The sequence below is a fragment of the Acomys russatus genome, chromosome 28, assembly GCF_903995435.1.
Source record: "Acomys russatus chromosome 28, mAcoRus1.1, whole genome shotgun sequence".
Classification (NCBI taxonomy): Eukaryota; Metazoa; Chordata; class Mammalia; order Rodentia; family Muridae; genus Acomys; species Acomys russatus.
In genome coordinates this window covers 20,045,945-20,068,413 of record NC_067164.1, presented here as the reverse complement: position 1 = coordinate 20,068,413, position 22,469 = coordinate 20,045,945, and the positions used below count along the sequence as shown (strand labels likewise).

The 22,469-nt window shown below is 44.2% G+C and overlaps 1 non-coding gene across 1 annotated transcript; it reads right to left on the bottom strand.

Moving 5' to 3' along the window:
- Positions 1–22,074: 22,074 nt before the first annotated feature.
- LOC127211086 (U2 spliceosomal RNA) lies at positions 22,075–22,269 on the bottom strand. Its single transcript, XR_007833370.1, has one exon. It is a non-coding gene; the product is annotated as a U2 spliceosomal RNA (small nuclear RNA).
- Between the last annotated feature and the right edge of the window lie 200 nt (positions 22,270–22,469).

Sequence of the window (22,469 nt, the reverse complement as noted above, 5' to 3'; positions counted from 1 at the left end):
TGCCTTTATAAGCCCCGACTATAATTTGGCACCACACTCTGTGAATCCAGGTATGGACCTGTCTAGTATCCAGAGTGCTGGTCAGTAATTAAAAACAAAAACAAAAACTTGCTTTAAATTTGGCTCAAATATTGTGGTAGTGGCCTTATTGTCGCTGGTGAGCTTGACATTGTCTGGAGGCCCCAGTGAGATCAGAGCACTGACCCAAATTCTAAAGCCGGATCTTCACTGTGAGACTCTGGGGCTGAAAGTCATTCTTAGGAGGTGTGCATCATGAGATTCCCAGCACTCTGAGGAGTGCCTTTGGTTTTATGGACTTTGCTTTCATGGACTATCAGAGTGCGTGGCCATGCTGAGAAAAGCAGCAAGCTTCTATGGAGGCCTCCCCTGGTAAGCCATAGTCATTTTTTTTTTTTTTGACATTTGGTTCTGTTGGGATCCAGATCTAGGGCATTGGGACCCAATAATCTCCCATCTACAGCAAAAATCACCCACCTGTTTCAGGTTATTTGTATACTGTGGGCTAAGATGGAAACTTATCAGGCCCAGTGAATTGTATGTTTTGTTTTTTTGACCACTCCCTTTGAACTGTGAAATTCTATGTTCTATGTTCTATGTTAATTGGTTTCATTTTTACAGCCTCCCACCCCACCGCTTCTTGGACGTTCTGTGTTTACTGGGTTTATGTTTTCTGTCTCTGCTATCAGCCACCAGCCACCAGCCACCAGCCACAGCTGCTACCGCTTGCCATGGCTGCTTTGGTGGCCAAGGCTCAGAATTTCTTATCTCTGAGCTTTCTGATCACTGGATTCAAGCTAACAGGAACTCAGATGTTTTGGGGGTGTGGATAATATTTAAATTGTTTTGTGCTGTTCTATTTATTGAAGATCTGGCTCTGGAGTTAGGGTATAGCTCTTCCTTCTCTAGACCCAAGCATGCTTATTTAAAGTTTTCTCTCTGCCCTGTGTCAGGAGATCTGCTTGATTTTGTAACAGGGAAAAGAGAATAAAGCAAAACAGCAAAAATAATAAATAAATAAAGATTAGACTGCTGGTTTCATTTAACTATCTAAAACTTTTACTAAGATATAAACCTCAAGATTTGTAAGTTTATTATGTGAACTTTATATATCTCATATTTATGAGTTTATTGGGTATGGTTAAAAATCAGTAACAAAAAAGTTAAGTTAACCTCTGCCTCCCACCCTCACCACCAGGTGGGAGACCTGGCCCTAGTGTCATGAAATCAGGATGTCCCTGCCCCTCCTTAGCTGCAGTACTGTGCATCTTCAGGGGTATGAGAATAAGAGAGCTGGCGCTACCATTTATTTGTCTTTGTCTTCTGATGTGTGGGTGGCATGGGCAAGGAAGAGATGCCCCCATACTCCTTGCCACCTACAGCAAAGCAGGAGGGTTGGCCCTCAAAGTCATCAGAGTGGAAGAGCTGTCCCTACCCTTCATCTGCTATAGCGCTTGAGAAAGTGGGCCCTGCACCTTGCCTGGGCATCATAGTAGAGCTGGTTTTGGATGTGAACATTGAAGGTAAGCCAGCACCAAGAGCAAGAACCCAGGAGAGCCTGTCGTGCCTCTTGCCTGGTGTGTGGTGGCATGGTGGTATGGATGAGGGAGAGCTGCCTTCCTCCCTCCCTTGTCCCTCACCACCTATATAGCAGGTGAGAGAGTTGGCCCCAGGGTCATGAGAGTGGGAGAACTGGCCATGTTCCTTAACCACTACAACACTAGAAAGATCAGGCCCTGCACCTTGCCTGGGCATCAGGGTAGAGCTGGCCCTGGTTGCAGGGCTTTCCAGTGAGCTGGCCTCAAGGGCATGAAAACAGACAGCAGGCAGCCTGACTGGCTCAGATACCTCTCAGGGCCAACCCAGGCTTTTGAATTGGTCCACCCCAACATCTACCCTCATTGATGAACTGCTGGGGTGCATGAAAGGGTCTGTTCTACAGATCAAAACTACAGGATTTCCATGACACAGCACAACAACAGGTTATCCAAGAGGAGTCCCAGTGAGGTTCCGGTATTGATAGGATAGCATCTGGAGAGTGTCTTTAGGCATAGATACCCCTAACCGCTTTTGATATATGGCCCTTGACACAGGTCCCTGCTGGCTCTCCCCTCCCTGTGCCTATAGGGTAATTAGGTACTGTGTTACAGTTCATATGACAGGAGTGTACTGCAAAATGCAAAACAAGCATTCTTAAAGTGCCTGGTTTCAACCATGTATGTACACTTATCTTGGAAGCACCCCACCCACTCCCCAAGGCTATATAGCCTTTTTTTTTCCTCCCTGATTAAAGTTGAACTAGCTCCTAAAGTATTTCCCAGAGTGTTTGATCTCTGCTGTGCTTTACAGTCTTCCAAGCCCCACACCACATCTTCTGTTCCACTTGCCTTGGTGGGCTGGTGGCCAGCAGTGCCCCACCCCCCAAGGAAGAGGAAAACCACAGGCAAATCCTAATTTTATAGCATCTCCTAACTTATAAACCGTTAAAGATAATTAAGGCATATCAGTTAATAGTCACCTTATAATGATCAAATTCTTCAATGAGCTCAGTACTATACTTATAGTCATGCTAAAGACTAATGCAAATTAATTACATGAATAAACTTTATTTAGCTTCTTCCATATATTTTCAAGGTTAAGCCTAAAACAAACAACTGAAAACAAGTAAAGCTTATTTAGAATCCAGGATACTTAATAGATGACCCTCAAAACTTTTCAGAGATCTGCTTAATATGGCATTTAAACGTTCAATGGAAACCATTCATTCCTGTGATAGATGAAAATGCCAGCTCTTGGAGGCAACCCTAACATCTCTGAAGAAGGCAGATGGGGCACAGACCTAGATTGTGTGACACTAACCACTAGGGAAAACTGCCCCATGCCTCTCCTGCTGCCCAGGCCCTGCACAAACTGTGAACACTGTAGGGTTGATTGCCGTATTTATTCTGTCTAAGTCAAAGTAGGCCAATTTCTGCAAGTTTTTCATCCACAGGAAAATCTCTCAGACCGCCTGAGTTCTGTCCTGTGCAGCAGGTAAAGATGCAGTGCTGGCCAGGCGGTGGTGGCTCACGCCTTTAATCCCAGCACTTGCAGGGCAGAGGCAGGTGGATCTCCATGAGTTCAAGGCCAGTCTGGTCTACAGAGCGAGTTCCAGGACAGCTAGAGCTGTTACACAGAGAAACCCTGTCTTGAAAAACAAAAACAAAAACAAACAAATAAACAAAACGCAGTGCTGTGCTGTGTAACAACGAAGGATCTATGACCATGTCCCCCAGGGAAGCCATCGGAAGGTACTGGGGTTATCATCCAGGTAGCTGGTGAGCCTTTTCCAGTTTAATAGATTCAGAGGCCATTTGGTTTATACTTCCTGTTATAACTACTCCTTCTTAGATCTCTCATGGTGTTGACAGCTAACTGTTTGCTTTGTCAGTTTGTCAGTGGCAGGCAACCAGCTTCTCCGCCAAGGCTGTCGCTTCCTGGTCAATGCATGTCACATGTGGGTATCGAGTGTTACTTTTCTAGAGCTATTGTATCTCCTGATGAAAAAGACAAACTCACAGGCAGGTTTGCCTTGCCAACAGGTTTCATTAGTAACTTTTTACTGTTCCTTTGTTTGAAGGAACTTGCTTTGCAATGACCTGCACACAGTAATCAACCATTTGTGTCTCATGATAAATGACTGGATTTAAAAAAAAAAAAAAATAGGTTTTAAGTTTTTGTAAGTTCTGAGGCTCTAAGAAAGTATTTTAAGGTGTGTAAAGGAATGAGGATGTAAAAGCTTAAGTTCTGAGGGCCTCAAAAATATTTTAAAATATGTAAATGTAAAGATGCAAAAAAGATATGTAAATGCTAGTTGTAAAAGTATAAGAAAGTGATTTGAGGCATATGAACAGTGAAAAGAGTTCAGATGTCTTCCCCTCTCTATGCTATTGTTACACTAAGATTTCCAAAGCTCAGATGTTTTAATACTGATCCATGGAGCTCTGATGAGCTGGCAAAGGCACCGACTACTGTTGTCAGTCACAAGCTCAAGGTTTTAAATTCACTTCAGTTGTCCTCTAAGTATAGACTTAAAGATACTTCTCGTCATGCCGGAGACATACCTCTGTCCAATCTATACATCCAGCCCAGACAAAATAGTGATCATGCTTTTTACCCCAAAGCCAAAGCAAGGCCCACATCAACGCCAGCTGCTTACAGACACCTGTTAGCTGTTTTTCCCACAGTGTGAATCTCAGTACAGATTACAAACAGTGGTGATGCTAGTATATCTAAAACTTTTGCCTTTTTTTTTTTTTTTTTGTAAACTTAAAAAAAAAAAAAAAAATATGTAAGCCTCACGGTGTCCGGGGAGTCTTAATACTTGGATCCATCTCTCACAGATCAAACAGACTCCAAATAAATACTCCTGTCAATCAAAAGCCTAAGTTTCTTATTCCTGAGAATGGCATCGCTCTCCTCTTGGGACTCCTCCCCTACCCCAACTACCAGGAATATAGGTCTGAAAGTTCTAAATGTAAGATGTCCTTTAAGTTCCTAAAGTTTACCTTCTATCCCTCATCTGTATCTGTCTCACCAGGCAAATTTTCACTCAGCTGATAGATACCATTAAGGAATTAGCTACAGAATACAAACTACACCAAAAGTAACCTACACAAGGCCAAACCCAATCAGTCCTACAAAACTCAAAAGCCCTGGAGTTTCTGAAAGCTGATGTGAACCAGTCCAGGGAATAGATTGCTCCTGGTCTCTTCAGCTAGGTCAGGAAACTAGATGGTTCTGGTGACTGCCCCGTTGCCCAAATTCCCTCCCAGCCTTTGACTAGCATTCCAGCTTTTTCTGGGCCCTAACAATGATGTCTTAATTTCAGAAGGAAGTTCTGGAAGAGAGTGTGTTGCCCCTTATCCTCAACAAAAAGCTGAAATGTTAGGTCCAAAAGAAAAACTCTGGCAAAGAGGGAAAAATGGCTACCTCCAGTGCCTCCTTGCATACCAAGAAAGGTACCTGTTAAACTAAATAGACACATATCTGTCAAAGGCAGGTTTTACTAGCAGGAATTACTGTACAATGTGATAGCCCACTTGACCTGCTCTGTGTAGAACAAGAAGGTTATTATGTGGCTTTTAGAGAAAATTGTTGTTTCTGTGCAAACTACTTGGTAATCATTAGAGATACTTTGGCTGTACCTAAAAGAAATGAAAAAAATCAAAAAAACAAAACCCAAAAAAACAAAAAACGGGACCTGAGTTAAAAGAGATGGCCAGCTCCCATTCTCATATTTTGGATAGTAAGTCTGATGCCAGCCATCAAGGGCCTTCAGCACATCTGTTTCTGCTAGCTACTATTGGCCTTTGCATCATTAATGCCTTAGCTATGTACATAAATTCCCATCTGCGTGCCATTAAGTCGATGGTTATTAGATCGCAATATAAGCCAGTACCTACCACAGAGTCAAGGAATTGACTCAGGGTACATCTCAAAGTGTATGGGAGGGGGGGCGAATGTGAGGGAAAGGTTATGTTTTAAATTTAAATAGCTGTGCTTAAGAGATCTATAAAACAAAAATGCCTCTTAGCTGTAAACCCCACTTGTCCAAGGACAGATACCTTCCTGGGATGCTTGGGGCAGGTCATGGAGCATGGCAAACCTTGCATTTTCGATTAGGTGAACAAGTTTGGTTGCTTCCAGTGCACTGGATGTGTGCTTGGTCACACAGAGGCAGGAAGTACATCAGGATGTGTGTGTGCCCCTGATTGGATGAAGGTAGGAAACACGTCCTGATTGGATGAAGGTAGGAAACACGCCCCGATTGGACGAAGGTAGGAAACACACAGCCTTGTGGGTTTTGCCTTTATAAACCCCTGTCTAATGAAACCCGGTACCACAATCTGGGAATTCCGGGTATGGACCTGGCTAGTGTACATGATTCTAGCCAGTATTTAATAAAGCTTGCTTTGATTTGGCTCAAGAATTGTGGTAGCAGTCTAATTCTTCTTACCCAGTGAGATTGGCAATCTCTCTGCTGCTTCCTGTGTAGCTCAGGATTTTGTGCCCCCACCCCCCTTTTAATTCTTTAATTGACAGAGAAAAGGAACCCAATCAAAACCCATGGATGGACTGTTGAACCACTGATTGAGGACCAAGCATCAAGTACATGATACTGTGGGAGGACATTCAACTCTCACCTTCAACAATCTGCTGCTCACTTTCTTTTCTTTTCTTTTCTTTTTTTTTTTGTTTTTTTTTTTTCAAGACAGGGTTTCTCTGTGTAGCCTTGACTGTCCTGGACTCGCTTTGTAGACTAGGCTGGCCTTGAACTCACAGAGATTCATCTGCCTCTGCCTCCCAAGTGCTGGGATTAAAGGCGTGCACCACCACGCCTGGCTAAAACTATTTTTACCTCCTCCTCCTCCTCCTCCTCCTCCTCCTCCTCCTCCTCCTCCTCCTCCTCCTCCTTCTTCTTCTTCTTCTTCTTCTTGAGATGGGGTTTCTCTGTGTAGCCCTGGCTGTCCTGGACTCACTTTGTAGAGCAGGCTGGCCTCTAATTCACAGAGTTCTGCCTGCCTCCCAAGTGCTGGGATTAAAGGGGTGCGCCACCACGCCCGGCTTGCTGCTCATTTTCAAGGGTGGCTCATAGCCATCGCATAATGGAAAAATAATATTCTATCCATCTCCAAGAATCCCTAACGTCCTGACAATTCTAACATCTTCAAAAGACCAGCAAATTCTTACTATAAGCCCCTGTAATGTTCAAAATGGCTACATCGTTCCAAGATAGGATGTCACAGAGTAAACATCCCCATTTCAAAGTGGGAGGAATGAAGACACAGAACAAGCAAGATGGAAAGACAGCAGGGCAAACATTAAACATGACAGCTCCTGGTCTAGCCCTGGGTGGCACATAGTGCCATTCTTTTGAGCTTAAATGGGATTGGGAAGCCTCGCATGGGCTCTCTCCTGTGCTGGTTCCACCTTTGGCCTTCAATTTCCCTTGGCTGGCAGGCAACATTCCTGGGATCGCCATCATTCTTCACCTGCACCTTTTCAGGTACCGCCATTTCCGGAGCCGCCAGCGGGGACTCTGTACTGGTTGGTCTGCCCAGGCTTTCCTTTGAAATAGCGTTAGAAACCTGAATGACCCTGCAGCTCTCAGAGTCTGAAGCACACAGGTAACGGCAAGTTCTGCTGCTGGCTTGAGCAGTAGCTGGGCCCCATCAGCCCCTGGTGGCCTTAGCCAGGACCATAGCTCCCTTGTGGAGCGATGGTATAGGGTGCCCTTGGGCTGTCTTCTCCAGGCAAAGGCTTTTAGAGGTAAGACTTTAATTCCCTTGATGCTGCAGTGGGTTCAGCTAATTTCTGAGATGTCTTTGAAGCTTTTCCCTATTAAAAAAAAAAAGTTAAAAAAAATAGTGTCAACATCCTTAATACTCATACCCTCTTTGAGCACAGTTTTAAATACATTTCTTTTCTGGTCAAAGGGTTTAGGTGTTTTTGTTTTGTTTGTTTTGTTGTTGTTTAATCTTTCCAATCTGTTCTTTGTTTCTACTTCTCACCATCAACCTGTCTAAAAGCAGCCAACAATATTCATATGCAGTCAGAATGCTCTCCTATCTTGAAATCATTCAAATTAACTAGTCAATTACATATTCATCTTCATGCAAAGTCTTAGGGCATGGGCAAATTATGGATACGTTTATTGACCGGGATATAATAGGACGGAGCACTTATCTATTCCTCACAGTCTCCATTTCAGCATGAAGTCTCCTGAGTGCGGATTTTACTGCGCACACTTCTCTCAGCTTCCTGGTCTTCCACACTCTCGTTAACACTGTCTGTCAAGTTCTAGTTATGATGTCTTAGGCTTTTCCTAGCTCATTTTTCTAAATGAGCTCCGGTCTCTTCCACACACAAGTTCCAAAGGCCTAAAACAATTAATGCACAGTTATGTAGTCTTAGCAGTGACACTATTTTTCTGGTACCATTTTTTTTCCAGTTAGATTTCTGTAGCAGTGACAAAAAAAGATGCCTGAGAAAATACCTTTAGGGACAAAAGACTTGTTTTGGTTGATAGTTTTAGAGCCACTGTCTGCTTCTACCACGGTGGTAAGTGCATATGTCACCTCACAGCATATAGGAAGCAGAAAGAAACAATGGAGGGACCTGGGACAAGACACTAGTGAGGACTTACCCCTAGTGACCTTCTTCCTTCAGGCAGGCAATGCTTTCTCAATTTTCCACCACTTCCCAAAATAGCATTTCCAGCTGGAGACCAAGCATTCAAGAGTGGAGAGTGGGGAGACATTTCGATCGCAAACCATCAGAGTGTGCAGGAAGTCTTTGTTAAATGAAGAAATGAATGAGCGATTACCTTTTCTGCTATGCTTCTCTGGCTTTCACGTCACAGAAAGGAAGAAAGTGCATGACTCAAGTGTTACACAAGTTACAAGAGGCTATTGTTTGATACTGAGCTCCTCCAGCGAGCTTGGATGACGAAAATGGAGCCGCTCGCAGTAAACACTCACTGTCCAGATGAAACGAAGCTACCTAGCTGGCCTTCGGAGACGTCAGGACAGGAGCACCGAGACACTCGGGTTGCCCACACGGGCCAATTTCAATCCACTCTGCCTTAAGCCTCACCAAGGATGGGACCCTGAAGTGCCACCATGTGAAGCAAACAGCTGTAGCCCTATTGTTCTCTCTCCCCATCTGTGCTCTACACTGAGAGTACTGACATCGATTCGTTTTCTGTTCCTTTGTTTCTGCTTTCTTTCGCTTCCCTTTGTCTGGGAAACCGACTTCTTCTGCTCAGCCCCTGGGAACACTCACTCTGTTTTCATGGAATCAAGTGTTGCCCAACTCTAGAATTGAAACTAAAGTCAGCCGAGGTCGTTAAACTGAATTGTTGTCATTTGGGCCTTTGACACAAGCATCTAGGAAGCTCAGAAATCAGCTGCCTGCAGCCATGGTGCCTTTGAGGTTGAGAGTGCTCTTCTTCCCCCTGCTGGCCTGGCTTCTCTTTCTCCTTTAGTCTGCAATCCACCCACTCCACTTCCTTCCCCTCTTTTTCTTCTTCCTTCCTGTCTCCCTCCCCCTCCTCTCTCTTCTTCCTCCTTTCCTTATTCTTCCTGTTTTCTTCCCCTCTACCCACTTCCTCCTCCCCCTCCCCTGTCCTCCTCTGTCTCTTGCTTTCTCCTCTAACTGAGACTCCTGTCTGTCTTCCATCTGCGACAATGGTAGCTGTTTGCTCTGAGATTTGCCCTTCCTTAGTGTCCTCAGAGAAAGAAAGTCTAGCCCCCCACCAGCATTTTTCATGTAAAGAATTTCAGACTAGGTCAGACTCATGTGCATGCTACCTATGTGGCTGGAGTAAAGGCGGGACATGGTGATTAGCAGAAAGGGAAGTAGTGTTTTTTTTTTCCAAAGGGACGTATGCTGGGCAGATGAAGACAACACGTCTTACATAAATATTTTCTTAGAGCTTTTACTAAGGAGTAAAGGGAGGCTGCTTTTAATAGGAAGCCACTTCCTGCCCCTTGAGTGGAAGCTGTTCAGATAGAGCTAAATTGTGGTCTTTAAGCTGTTTGATTCAGATCATGAGCCTGTGAGAGATGGACTCCATTTTACTCTTGTGAGGCAAAGGTATGAGTTAAGTCAAAGGCAGTAACAAAGAAACCGACGCCCCAACCTGACACATCTGTCCAGTCAACAAAGCAGAGGAGGGCAGAACAGTGCTCATGTTTATCCTGGCTTCTAGCCAGGTGGTAACTCTGGGACTTTGCTGAAAAACTGCTTCAACCTGGGAGAGGAAGTGTGTTTTCCAGCAATACCAGGGCTACAGATTCCATCTCATGGGGGCAGGAAAAGCTGTAGGCAGTACATTCGTATGTGTGGAGGGAGGTCCAATGCCTGAATGCATCCATGCACAACGAGGGCCTTTGGAGTATTATTGATTTGTTTGCGTGCTTCAAATCCTTCTTTGAAAGAAGCAAGAGTCAGAATTTAACAGGGGAAAAACCAACTGTCTCCATTGTTTCCAGAAGGTGCAACTCCATAAGGTTAGTTTTATACACCTTCCAAGGAGCAAGCGGCTGAGAGTGTCACAGGTCCTATGGAGGAAGGAAGGGTTAGGGTCAAGTGCCCTTTTCAGATCGCAGAAACATGGCATCAAGACTCCAACACTGCTGGGAAACAAACTGGAAAGCAGCGTTCAGTTGGTTCCCTTTCTTGAGGACGGTTTTGTCACTTCACAAACTGGACCTTAAGGAAAAAAAATAGTGAAATTATCTGTCCCTTAGAGTGTGTTATCAATACACGTGGTTAATCAGAAGTCACAGAAGTTATAAATACACACGATTCATTAGGAAAGGACTTCAGAAAATGAAAAACTCACGTCCGTGTGTCCTGACATCCTCTTCTGATTTCTGTGAAGTTTCCTCTCATTTTTTTCAGTGTGTTTATTTTAAAGGAAGTTTCTTTACAAGAGAAAGAAAGATTACCTACACACCTACACACACGTGCACGCGTATACACACACACTCACTCACTCACACTAAATTAACAGTGTGTTTCTTTTACAGTATTATTGAATGTCTTACGTCCATGGCGTATGATCTACGTCTCTGGGTGGGCATGCGGGTTCTGGAAGCAGTGTCGAGAAGGCACAAAAAGAGAAAGCATTGCTCATAGCTAGGAAGCTGTGACAAGCAGATAGTGATTATCATTATCAGTGAGCACTGACCGGGCTGTTGTGAGGTACAACCCCTGTACCTAACGCTCGACAAGCGCGTGCCCATCAGAGAGTGCTCACATGCCTATGATTCCTCTTGTAATTTTGTTTGCATGTATATGTGTGTATATGTACTTACACATATATGGGCACGTGTGTGTGAGTATATTTGAGCATATGTGTGTGTGCATGCGTGTATATGTACTTACACATATATGGGCACAGTGTGTGAGTGTGAGTGTGTGAGTGTGTGTGAGTGTGTGTGTGTGTGCATATGTGTATGTGTATGCACATAGAAGCCTGATATTGATGGTGGGAATCTTCTTTGATTGCTCTTCACTTTATTTCACTGAGGCAAGATCTCCCACTGAACTCAGAGCTTGCCAGTTCCAGCAAGTTCAACCAACCAGCTTGCCCCGAGGTCCCTGCATGGATTCTATGTGCTGAGTGTGCAAAACCCAGTCCTCCCACTTGTAGCAAGTGCTTTATCACCTGAGCAACATCCTCAGCCTACCCATGAGTCATAGTTAAGTATATATTATATATACATATATACACACATATATAATACACACACACACACATATATATATTTCTTAAGACATAGTCTTACTGTAGAGCCTAAGCAGCCTACGCTATGAGGCCAGGCTGGCTTCAAACACCAGACCCTTCTGCTCTGTCTCACAAATGTTGAAGCTATAGGTGTGAGGCACTATGTCTGGCCCAGGATTCTCAAAACCAGAATGCTGTTGTTGGTTAGAGTTATGTTTTCAGTGGTCACAGTTCATTTAGTGAATCATGAAATTAAGTTTAATGAGAAGAAATAAACTCAATGCTATAGTATTCTGGTCAGGTGAACATTAATCCCATTTTATAGAGGAGAAATGTTAGGTCTTAGGATGCTAAGTAGCTGGCCTGAATTCACAATTCTAATAAATGTAAAATTGCATTTGTAATCTCTTGGTCTGAAAAACCTTAATTGAAGGTTATAGTCCATCACTTAGCATAGCTGCTAATGATTCAGGAATATCATATTACAAATATAACTATATGCATATAAAAACCTTAGTGGGCCATAGTATCACATACCTTTAGTCCCAGGAAGCAGGAAGGAGGGGCAGGCAGATCTCTACGAGTTCTAGGCCAGGCAGATCTACACAGTGAGACCCTATCTCAAGAAATAACAATAGAAAGACAGAAAGAAAAGAAAAATCTACTCTCTAATATGTATATCCTGCAAAGAAAAAATAGGATTTGTTAATAATCATTAGCCAGCATTGTATTGAAATTAGGTTGAATGTCAGTCTGTATCATACAAACCCTGCATTTACAAAGCCTGTAATTTACATTGGCAGTTTAGACTCTATGAGGACATCTAGAAAAATCTTCCTCAAACTGTAAAGTACTATGAAAACCTCCTGTATGTTTGTATGTATTTGTGTGCACACGTGTGCACAAGACTTGTAGAAAGAAAACTCTTAGTCTTGTTTCCGTTTATGAAAATTTAAACATGCATCTTAGGCTTAAAATTTGCAAGTGACTTCTTAGACAAGAGAGAGTTCCATGTCTTAAAAACTCAATGTTGTAACATATCTGACAGTTTATATGGGAACTATTCCATATGTCATACGGTCTTTTAACAGTCTACAGAAATTACGTGCGGACTTTGTGCATTGCAGGCAGTAAGCGTGCTAAGAGCCGATAACGACTGCTTATCAGCAGGACAGCCAGCACATTTGACCACCATCCAAGAGGATGAGAGTGGTGCTCCCAGATAGTCTATTTCTGGCTCTTAAGGAAGCAATGTCATTACTAGCTGGTTACACTTCAGGTATTTAGTGGCCTCAAAAGTTAAACACAAAAGTGCAGTCAGAAAAGGGACCCTAAAACATCTGTACTGTTCAAAAGTTATGTCAGTGTTCCTCAGACATGTTCCTCACTCCACAGAGAGCTAAAATGGCCATGGTGCTTCTCACGACTGAGTGTGAGCCTCCGGTGTCTAAAATTAAAGTTTTTACTCCTTTAAAAAGTTACTGTGGCCTTGGAGGGGTGGCTTAGTAGTTAAGACTGCTCATGCCTCAATCATGAAGACCTGAGTTCAGATTCTAGTATCTCTCTCTCTCTCTCTCTCTCACACACACACACACATCTTTTAAAAATCACTATGACCAGTTCAAGTGGTCATATATTCAGCATTCATATATTCATGTCCCTTGTTGGCCATAATTGAAGCACATGACCACTCTTGAGTGGTCATCACAGGGAGATGACATTACATAGACCAATTAGGCTACTCCTTTCTCAGGCTCATGACTAGGTGGCAGGAAAGGAGAAAAGAAACAAGGAATATACTTTGTGCAATAAACAGTCGGCAACATTCTCTGCATTTAAAGCTTGTAAACACTTTAGTACCGTATCCTAATAGTGAATTTGACATGGAACCTTTTCATCATTACCACGGTTCCATTTATAGAGACTTTGGTCATTTTTCCTAATTATAGGAGAATGCCTCTGGAAGTATTTAAAACACAGCAAAGAAGTCAAATGTACTGGCTTCTATTTTATATATACTTTTGCATCAAAAGAAATTTCATTCCCCCCCCCCCTGAAAATGATATGCTGTATTCACTTCTGGAGAGAAACAGCAATGAGTACACTGTTGCGACAAACCGGTCAGAGAGGAGCTGTCATCATCACGCAGGGCTTTGATGCTCTCTTCAGTCCCTTCCCCCACATAGAAGCTGCCTTTCAGCATTATGGGCACGTGTGCTTGCCAACTTTCTGCATCATGACACAAAGACATTGCTGGTTAGGATCACTGTGGCCTGAAGAAAGGCAAGCATGAAGCCAGCCAGGCTTCCGTGAAGTGCACACTGTTTGCGGCATGGCTGTGCTGTTTTGAAAGTTCCCTTTTTGAAAAACTAGCATCAAGTCAACAGCCCGCAGTTGCTCAAATCTGTGCTTTGGTTTCATTGCCACGACCCACCACTTCCCTACTCAGGAGAATTATAGTTAAGTTGTGTTTTTAACTATGTCCCCAGGGGGTTGAGTAAGATGAAAAACATGCCTGGTCACCAATAAATCATTTCTGGAAAAGGGGCATTTCAGGAAAATTAAACAAAGCATAGAAAAGCCTTAGCTTGCAGTTTGTTGTTACAGAGTTTGAGTGATGGCTTTCCTCCGTGCTCAGACCAATACTAAGCAGGAAGCTCTGAACAGGGGGGGAAAAAAGTCCTTTCCACAGTACAGAAGAGAATAGACCATGATACAACCATTGTCCCTTTAAACAAAGCCACAGTGGCTGGTTCTTTAACCCTGTCCACTTGATCTGATAATTGGTAGAAGTCATACAATGATGACCACAAAACTCCAAAACCCCCCACAAGGACGGAACACAAATTTTCAAAGGTATTCCAAAACTCAGCTACTTCCAAAAATAGTTACCGTCTCTTGTGCCCTGGCTACAGTGTTCAGGTAAATTGCTCTCCCTGGGATCTTTTCAGATGATAAGATACATTGAGAAAACAATGTGCCTAGTTCCTTCAGCTGGGGTTTGGAAAATACTTTCTGGGGTTGAAAATTAATACTTTTCCTACAGGTCGTTGCGGTTTTAAATTGGCAAATTGTGTTGTGGTCCTTCTACTTTTATTTGGGACATAATCCCAACACCCTGTTGTCTACTAATCACCACCGCCCTACCATCCCACAACAATGTCAGCCCAAATTCATTAGCTGAGCTCATCTCTGGCTGCCTCCATGGCAACCAACTGAGGATATTATAGGACTTTCCCCATGAGCCCACAATGAGCAAAAGCACATTGTCATTTCTTTCATTTTTAGCATTTGTCTACCCCAAGAGGATTTGGATAGGATATAAAAAAAAATTTTTTTTTCCACCTTGAAACACAACTGATCAACCAGGCCAAGGCTAGGCCTGTTTCCTTAGTTGCTCCTACTGACATCATCTCACTCTAAAGACTGATTCTTGTCATTCACCTAAAAAAAAATCACTGTGTTCTCTCAGCTTCTATTTTATACTTCCTAAAATTGATGCCGCTAGGATGAGTACATTCCTTTTAAAAATTATTTTTTAAATCTTTGAGAGTTTTATAGCATGTATTTTTCTTATATTGATTTCGCCCTCCCCAGCTTCTTCCATCTCCACACTCTCTACTCATCTCTCTACCCCACCATCTTTTCAGTTTCCTAACCATCCCCGACCACATCGAGTCCTGTTTGTGTTATTCAACTACCCTCGGGAGAGAGGCCTGGCCTGCAGTATGGTCCACCTAAAGTCATATTATTAAGGAGAGTTCACTTTCCCTCTCCCAGGAGCTAATAGCTCTTCAGCTACATTTCCTGCCTCGCTGGCTACCTACCCACCTCCATGCTTGGACTGTGTTTGACTAGAGCATGCTGAGTCTTGTGCAGGCTGTCCCAGGCCCCTGTGAGTTCATGTCATGACTGGAGAATACTGTTTCCTGAAGTTGCCCTCTGCCTCTGCCTCTCACAATCCTTCCATCCCATCATTAGTGTCCATCCTTGAACCGTGCAGGAGGGCCACGGTGTAGGCCTCCCATTTAGGGCTGAGCATGCTGTGCAGTCTCTCCCTCCGTTCCCATTGGCCTCCTGCGGGTCTCTGTAAATTACCATCATCATTTGAAGAAGCGTCTCCGATGAGAGGTAAAGGATGCACTGATCTGTGGGCACAGCAATGAGTCGTGAGGGGTCATTTTAATACTCAGACCATTTAACAGAATGATAGTATTAGTGTCTCTCCTAGGGCCCATGATCTCCCTAAGCACAGCTGCTTGGCCCTGTTAATAGTGCTAGCAATGGCTTCCATCTCATGGAGGGGGTGGTAGATCCGATCAGAAACCGATTGGTTGTGAGCACATTTTTAGAGCAGATGGGGATTTGGTAAGCATAGTTATATGTGACTAAATGCTCTCCTTACTACAAAGATTTAAGAATAATGGAAAATGTCACAGTCTCCATAAGACATTAGCCAGCACCAAAAAGGAAGCCTGGGGCACCGACTTTCATCACCTTCTGTGAGTCTTTCTAGCTCTTGGAAGCTATGACAGATTCCATTTGGTTGTGCATCGTGGCGCTCAGAGAAGTCAGTTTGCATTGACTGGGTGGCACAAGGCTGTGCAGAAAGCAACAGATGAGCATGGTTCTTCCCAACTGTGTAATGGGCCTTGTATAAGCGGATCTGAGGAGTTCTTGATTCTTGGTAACACAACATGATGGGCAACTGTTTTCAGGCAGATGATCCCACAGCCGCATATTCTACAGCTTGCTTAGCGTCTTTAGAGGGAACCTACTGCCTCTGTGCTTTGTTGGAATGAAATTTATTATTCCTGTCGCCCTTCACCTGTTTCCGTATTTAAGCATACGTGTGCTCGGCTCTGTATAGGACTGTAAGAGGGTTATTATCCCTTGCTGTATACACAAGTCTTAAATTAGAAAAGTAAACCATGACACTCCTTCTCAGGAATACTACAAGCTATACCACAAGAGAATGCACGACAAGCCAAGGAGAGTGTGTCGCTCACCTTAAGCACGGTGGTTAGGTTCACCCCTTTCCCTCCTGAGGTCCAGACTCTTGTCTACCTGGATCCAAACCAAGGGGTGCCCTATTTGCTGCAACAAGAAAAAGTGGGCATCCTTGCTCCTGCCGATCCCATACTGCCTTATATACGTGAGTGTGTGTGTGTGTGTGTGTGTGTGTGTGTGTGTGTGTGTGTGTGCGCGCGCGCACCTGTGGGGGACCATAATAGACATTTTGTGTCTTCCTCAGTTACTCTCCTCTCTTTTTATTCAGACAGGGCCACTCATTGACAGTTTGTCCTTGTCTCCGGGTCCCCCGCACTAGGGACACAGGCCCACTTCCATCCTGGCTTTTAAAGGTAGGTTCTGGGGATTTGAACTCAGGTTCCCATGCTGTGCAGCAAGCCTTTTACTAACCGAGCCACCTTTCTAGCAGCTGCAGTGTTTTCTCATTAACAGTCCCTGCAGCCTGACCTGTTTGTTTTGGTTTTGGTTTTTGCTTTTTGCTTTTTCCAGACAGGCTTTCTGCCCAGTCAGTTCTTCATGACCTTCTAAACCTTGGTATTTCTGACTTCAGACTCCCACCTACCTAGCTACAGAATCAATCACTTCATACACTCAGCCTGGCTGTTGCCGGGAGCCCCAGTGTCACCCTCATATCCACAGTCCTCACTGCAAGCCGCCTAACAGTGTGCTAGGTGGGGACCCTAAGCCCCAAAGACAACTCTAGGGGGTAAATGCCACGATTCAGCTCTTCTGGCTACTCAAACAGCATGCACCAAATAAGTGATACAGGCGGAACTAGAACCCAGGGAGCAGTCCCTGCTGCTGTTCCGCAGTCCCTCCTAGCTCCCACACAGAGATAGAAAGTGGGTGCATTTGGGCAAGCGCAGCCTGGCAAAGATCAGAGCCCAGCTGCACAGAAGGACTCTGCATGACCCTCATCTTCCCTGAGTTCTTTCCCATGGCAAGAAGCTGCCTTCATTTCCTTTGTGCTCAGATTAGCTTTTGATTATTTTATCCACCCCAAAATGCCAGAAACAGCCCGGATTGCACTCATTAAGGGATGTATGGCACTGCTCCTGTCGCTTGTTTGCAAGAAGGGTTCTGCTACTTTTAGGTGAAGTCATCTTAGGAAAATCCATAGGGCTTTAAAAAAAAAAACTTAAATACGTATCTATGTAAGTGAGAGAATAGAAAAGGCTAGAGTGTACATTCAATTATGAGCTTCTTGTTGGCTCTGTGTACATGAGTGTGGGGAGTGTGTGTGTGCACACACGTGTGTGTGTGTGTGTTCAGGTACATGTGTAGGCATGTGTTTGCATGTGTGGACTACAGAGGTTGGTACTAAGTATCGTTCTCAATCACTAATTACTTGTCACCTTATTTTTAAACCTGAAACTCGCCCATTCAGCAGCACTGGCTGTCCAGGGAGGCGCTGGCATCTTTCCGTCTGAGTCTCCCCAGCCCTGGGGGATTACAGGCGCATGTTGCTGCGCCTTGGTTTTCACAGGTGTGCTGGGAATCCCGACTTAGTCTTCCCACTTGCATGGATGTACTCCACCGACAGCCATGTTTCCAGACCTTTAAGAGTGGCTTTTAAATGGAGGGTCTCCGGTAAACATCACATGCAGTCTAAGGAGTAACACCGGCAGAGCCGATAAAAGTCTTTCTGAGGAGCAAACCAACCCAAGGGGAGAGGTGGAGGAAGGCTCGTAGCTGACATGGTGCCAGGCATAAGAGGAACCTTCTCATTTGGTGAAAAAAAGCATCAAAGTGAAAGTATCCGCACGGTGGGAAGACGGCAGATGTACAGGTCCCAGGGTTTGGCTGTAGGTTCCGAGCAACAACAGGAACAGGAAGGAAGGGCTCAGTACCGCATCTGGCTTCTTAGGAAATCTCGAGATGAGGCACAGGATAAGATCAGTCTTCTCCCTACCTCACGTTCTCCTCGCTGGATCTTGAAACACTCTGGTCTTTAAAGAAAATCTCCAGTACCCAATGGTGAAAAATGACCACCCTCAAATAGGGTGGCAGGGATCTATCGTCCCTCTTTTGGGAATGCCTGAAGCACAAATGTTGCTCAGGGAAGATTAGATGAGCAGACATTGCAGGACCCAGTCATTGAGAGCAGCCAGAGAAACAACTGGGAGTTTTTTTTTTTTTTTTTTTTTTTTTTTTCCCTACTGTTCATATGAATAGTGACAGCAGAAAAGCCGGGCGTGGTGGCGCACGCCTTTAATCCCAGCACTCGGGAGGCAGAGGCAGGCGGATCGCTATGAGTTCGAGGCCAGCCTGGTCTACAAAGCGAGTCCATGATGGCCAAGGCTACACAGAGAAACCCTGTCTCGAAAAACCAAAAAAAAAAAAAAAAAAAAGAAAAAAAAAAAGAAAAAAAAAAAAGAAAAGAAGGACAAGAAGGGAAGAGACAGAGTCAGAGAAGTGGCCGGGCGTGGTGGCACACGCCTTTAATCCCAGCACTCGGGAGGCAGTTCTAGGGTCACTGTGAGTTTGAGGCCAGCCTGATCAACAAAGTGAGTTCCAGGACAGCCAAGGCTACACAGAGAAACCTTGTCTCGAAAAAGCAAAACCAAAACAACAACAACAACACAACAGAGAGAAGCAGGAAGAAGGGGATGGGGAGGAGAGGAGGAGGGGGAGGAGGGGAGGAGGGAGAAGAGGGGGAGGAGGGGAGGAGGGGGAGGAGGGAATAGAGATCATCCCTCATCTGTTATGACTACTGAGTTATTTTTGTTATCTATTTTGTATTTGTGACTTCCTGCAGAAGTCAGATGACTATGATGAAATAGTCCTGTGCTCTCTGTGGTGTCCGTGTGTGTCCATGTCCGTGGGTGTGACTGTTCTGATTGACAGAGCTCTATCACGTCCTGCAGCTCTGTTTGCATTTGAGGTTGGCTTTAGTTTTTCAGCTCTGCTGAAGTGACTTTCCCGCTTCTCCTGATTCAGCACTAAGTACCTAGAATTATAAGGAGTAGGATTAGCTCACAAACAAAACAGCCCATCCCTGTCTAATAACACAGCTTAGTGATAATAAGAGCAAGGCACTCTGGGAAGGCCACTCCCCTCCAGAACTCTTAGGACATCTAAATTGGCAGTTGGTGATCTTGTAAACAAATTCAAATTACCTTCCAGGAAAAAAAAAAAAAAAAAAAAAAAAAAAAAAAAAAAAAAAAAAACCCAAAACCAAAACCAAACTACTTGTTGGAGATGGCTTTTGGCTAGAAGACCTGAATCCAGCTCAAAATCAAAAGCCGCATAAATACTAAAATAGCCAAAACAGAGACACAGTCATTACCGGAAACTCACGAAACTTCAAAGGAGGTTAAAAAAAAAAAAAAAGGAAAAGCTGCAGCCAGAGGAGCTGGTGGCGTTGCCTGTCCGTACTGGAAATGTCGACATCCTCTGGAGAGGAAGAGGAAGGAGTTAGAGGTGCCAGACAAGCAGCTGGGCAGTGACAAAACAGGAAACAGGACTGCTGATCACAGCGGACTGCAAACCAGGAAGAGCGACGCTTCAAAGCCACGGGCCGCTGAAGACCGTGGGCGAGGCCAAAGTGAGAGCATTGAGGGCGTAGAACCAGCAAGGACCACGTACACATACATGGTCTAGTGGGTAGCCAAGTCTCCAGGTTTTTTTTGTTTTTTGTTTTTTGTTTTTTTAATCTTTTGAAGTGGCCCAGAAGGGGGCTTAGTCCGATTGCAACCATTCCAGGAATAGGTCATCGTATTTGACTTGGGTTCAAACATTACTTTAAAGAGCAGCCATTCAAATGTGAGAGAATACCGTCGCAGACACCTGTGCTAGTGGGAACAGGTGTAGGTAAGTTTGTGTGTATTTGTTCCCAGTACTTTGTGGAAAATATAATTGAACCCCAGGGTTAAAAGGCCAAGAGGAAGTGAATTTAGCCGGCTTCCGCCAGAACCCACGCTCTAAGCCCACCCCTTCACCTTGCCTAAGAAGCCCCAGAGAGCTGTGAGACGGGTGTATGGCATTCTCCTGAGCAAACTCCCAGCTCATTTCTCTTTACATCTGCTCCACTTACCGCAGCGCGCCCCCCACCCCCGACCCACGCCCCATCAACCTCTGCAGGGAGAGACAACTAGAGAGCAACCCAAGAGCCTGGACGGCAGTGCAGGCTAATAGAGCCTGAAATGGAAGAGCTTTGAGTGAAGTGGGTCAGTGCAGAAGTAACAGAGGACCCGCAAAGGAGCAGCTTTACTAAACATCTCAGAAAGTCAGCAAGGAAACCCGTAGACCAGATGAGGGGTGACCAGTAAGCTACTATTTAAGAGTATACCAAACTTCCGGGGGGGGGGGGGACTACGTTACCAATAGTCAGTGCCGTTGCTACTGCTATTATTAACTAGCACCTTGATGTACTATCTAGGAAGAGAGTTGATTCGGCTTCCTCTTGCGCATCACAGTCCGTCATTGAGAGACGTCAAGGTAGGAACCTGGAGGCATGGATTGAAATGGAGACCATGGAAGGACACGGTCTGCTGGCTTGCTCTGCGTGCCTCCTCAGCTTGCTTTCACATACAACTCAGGACCACCTGCCCAGCGGTGACGCCGCCCACAGCGTCGTGCGCCATCACACATCAATCATTCATTTAGAAAAGGCCCCTACAGGTGAATCCCATGCAGGCATTTTCTCACTTGAGGCTCCCTCCTTCCAGATGACTCCGTGGCTAGTTGAACAAAAAGCAAAACCAAACCAAACCAAACTGACCCAGCACAAAAGGTCACATTACATATTTCAAAGTTCTCCAAATCTTACTTTACCCAAGAATTATACTGTTATCTGGGACGGTTCATTTTGAATTGAACATAAGTTTGTGTCATTTAGATGTAGTTTTGTTTGTTTGTTTGTTTTTTTGTTTTGGTTTGTTTTGGTTTTGTTTACGCATTTAGTCTGGAGGTCACGCCAAGTGCTTTGCCACTGAGCTAGCCTTGCATCCTGATGTCGTTTTTGGATTTTTGTGTAGATGAGTTAAAACATCAGAGATTATTTTTTTCTTATTTGACTGCCACGTTAGGGCCGAGGGACGCAGAGGGTGGACCTCAAACATCCTGGGTCCATTTGGATGCTCCTCAGCTCTTTTGTTACCTCACTGCTCAGGCCTCTCCCTTAGGAACAGCTGCTCAGAGTGACTTAGTACCTGAAGATACAGAATTCCAGATGCATAGAAAGGCCAACAAGAATCCATGGAAAAGATCTACTAAAGCACCTAGGAGAGTTCACTCAGTCCGCATCGCCATGTAAGAGACAAACCGTTATGCACATAGTGTGGCCATGGAGGAAGAACGTTCTTAGTTCTGAAGAAAATCCAGAAATGTCTTAATAGTTTTACACTATTGTTCATGTCAAAATGCCTTCTGAAACAAGATCTTGAAGGCTGAGAAGCTGTCAGGTCAGCTTAGTCCCGTGGAAAACCAAGATGTGTAGATGACTGTAATTTGATTTGAATTCAACTAAGTAGGTTCAGATATATCTAAAACTCTTTTAAACTATGAGGTTCAGATATACACTGTTCCGTTATGACTGTGCATCATGTTATATTTTGTAGAATAAAACATTAAACAAAAACTCACCCTGCATATAGCTTTTTATTAAATCAGATATTATTATAATATTTTTGTTTTTGTTCAGTGCTTGGAATTGGACCCTGGGCTTAGCACACACTTACAAATACCCTATTACTGAACCACACCCTAGCCTACATGAGTCCATTACTTAGTGCACATTCCGTCTGAAGGAGGGAGCCTTGTTCCTGGAGGTGCTGAAATACCAGGTCAGCTCATGGACTAGACAGAGCAAGCTCCTATTTCACCTCCTACTTAGATTTTTTAAAAAGTATATTATCCTTGGATAGAGATCATATCAGATATTAAACTGGTAAGAACAGATATGAATTTTTTTCTCTTTAAACATTTTACAAAGAAGTAACTCTAGCCCACAAGTTTCTATTTTAGTTTTTTTGTTTTTGTTTTTGTTTTTGTTTTTAGTTTTATTAAGACAGAGTCTCTTTATGTAGCTCTAGAAATTTCTAGGTAGACCAGACCGACCTAGAGCTCACAGAGACCCTCCTGCTTCTGTCTTCTAAATGCTGGGATTAATGCATGCACCACCACACCTGCCTTCACACGA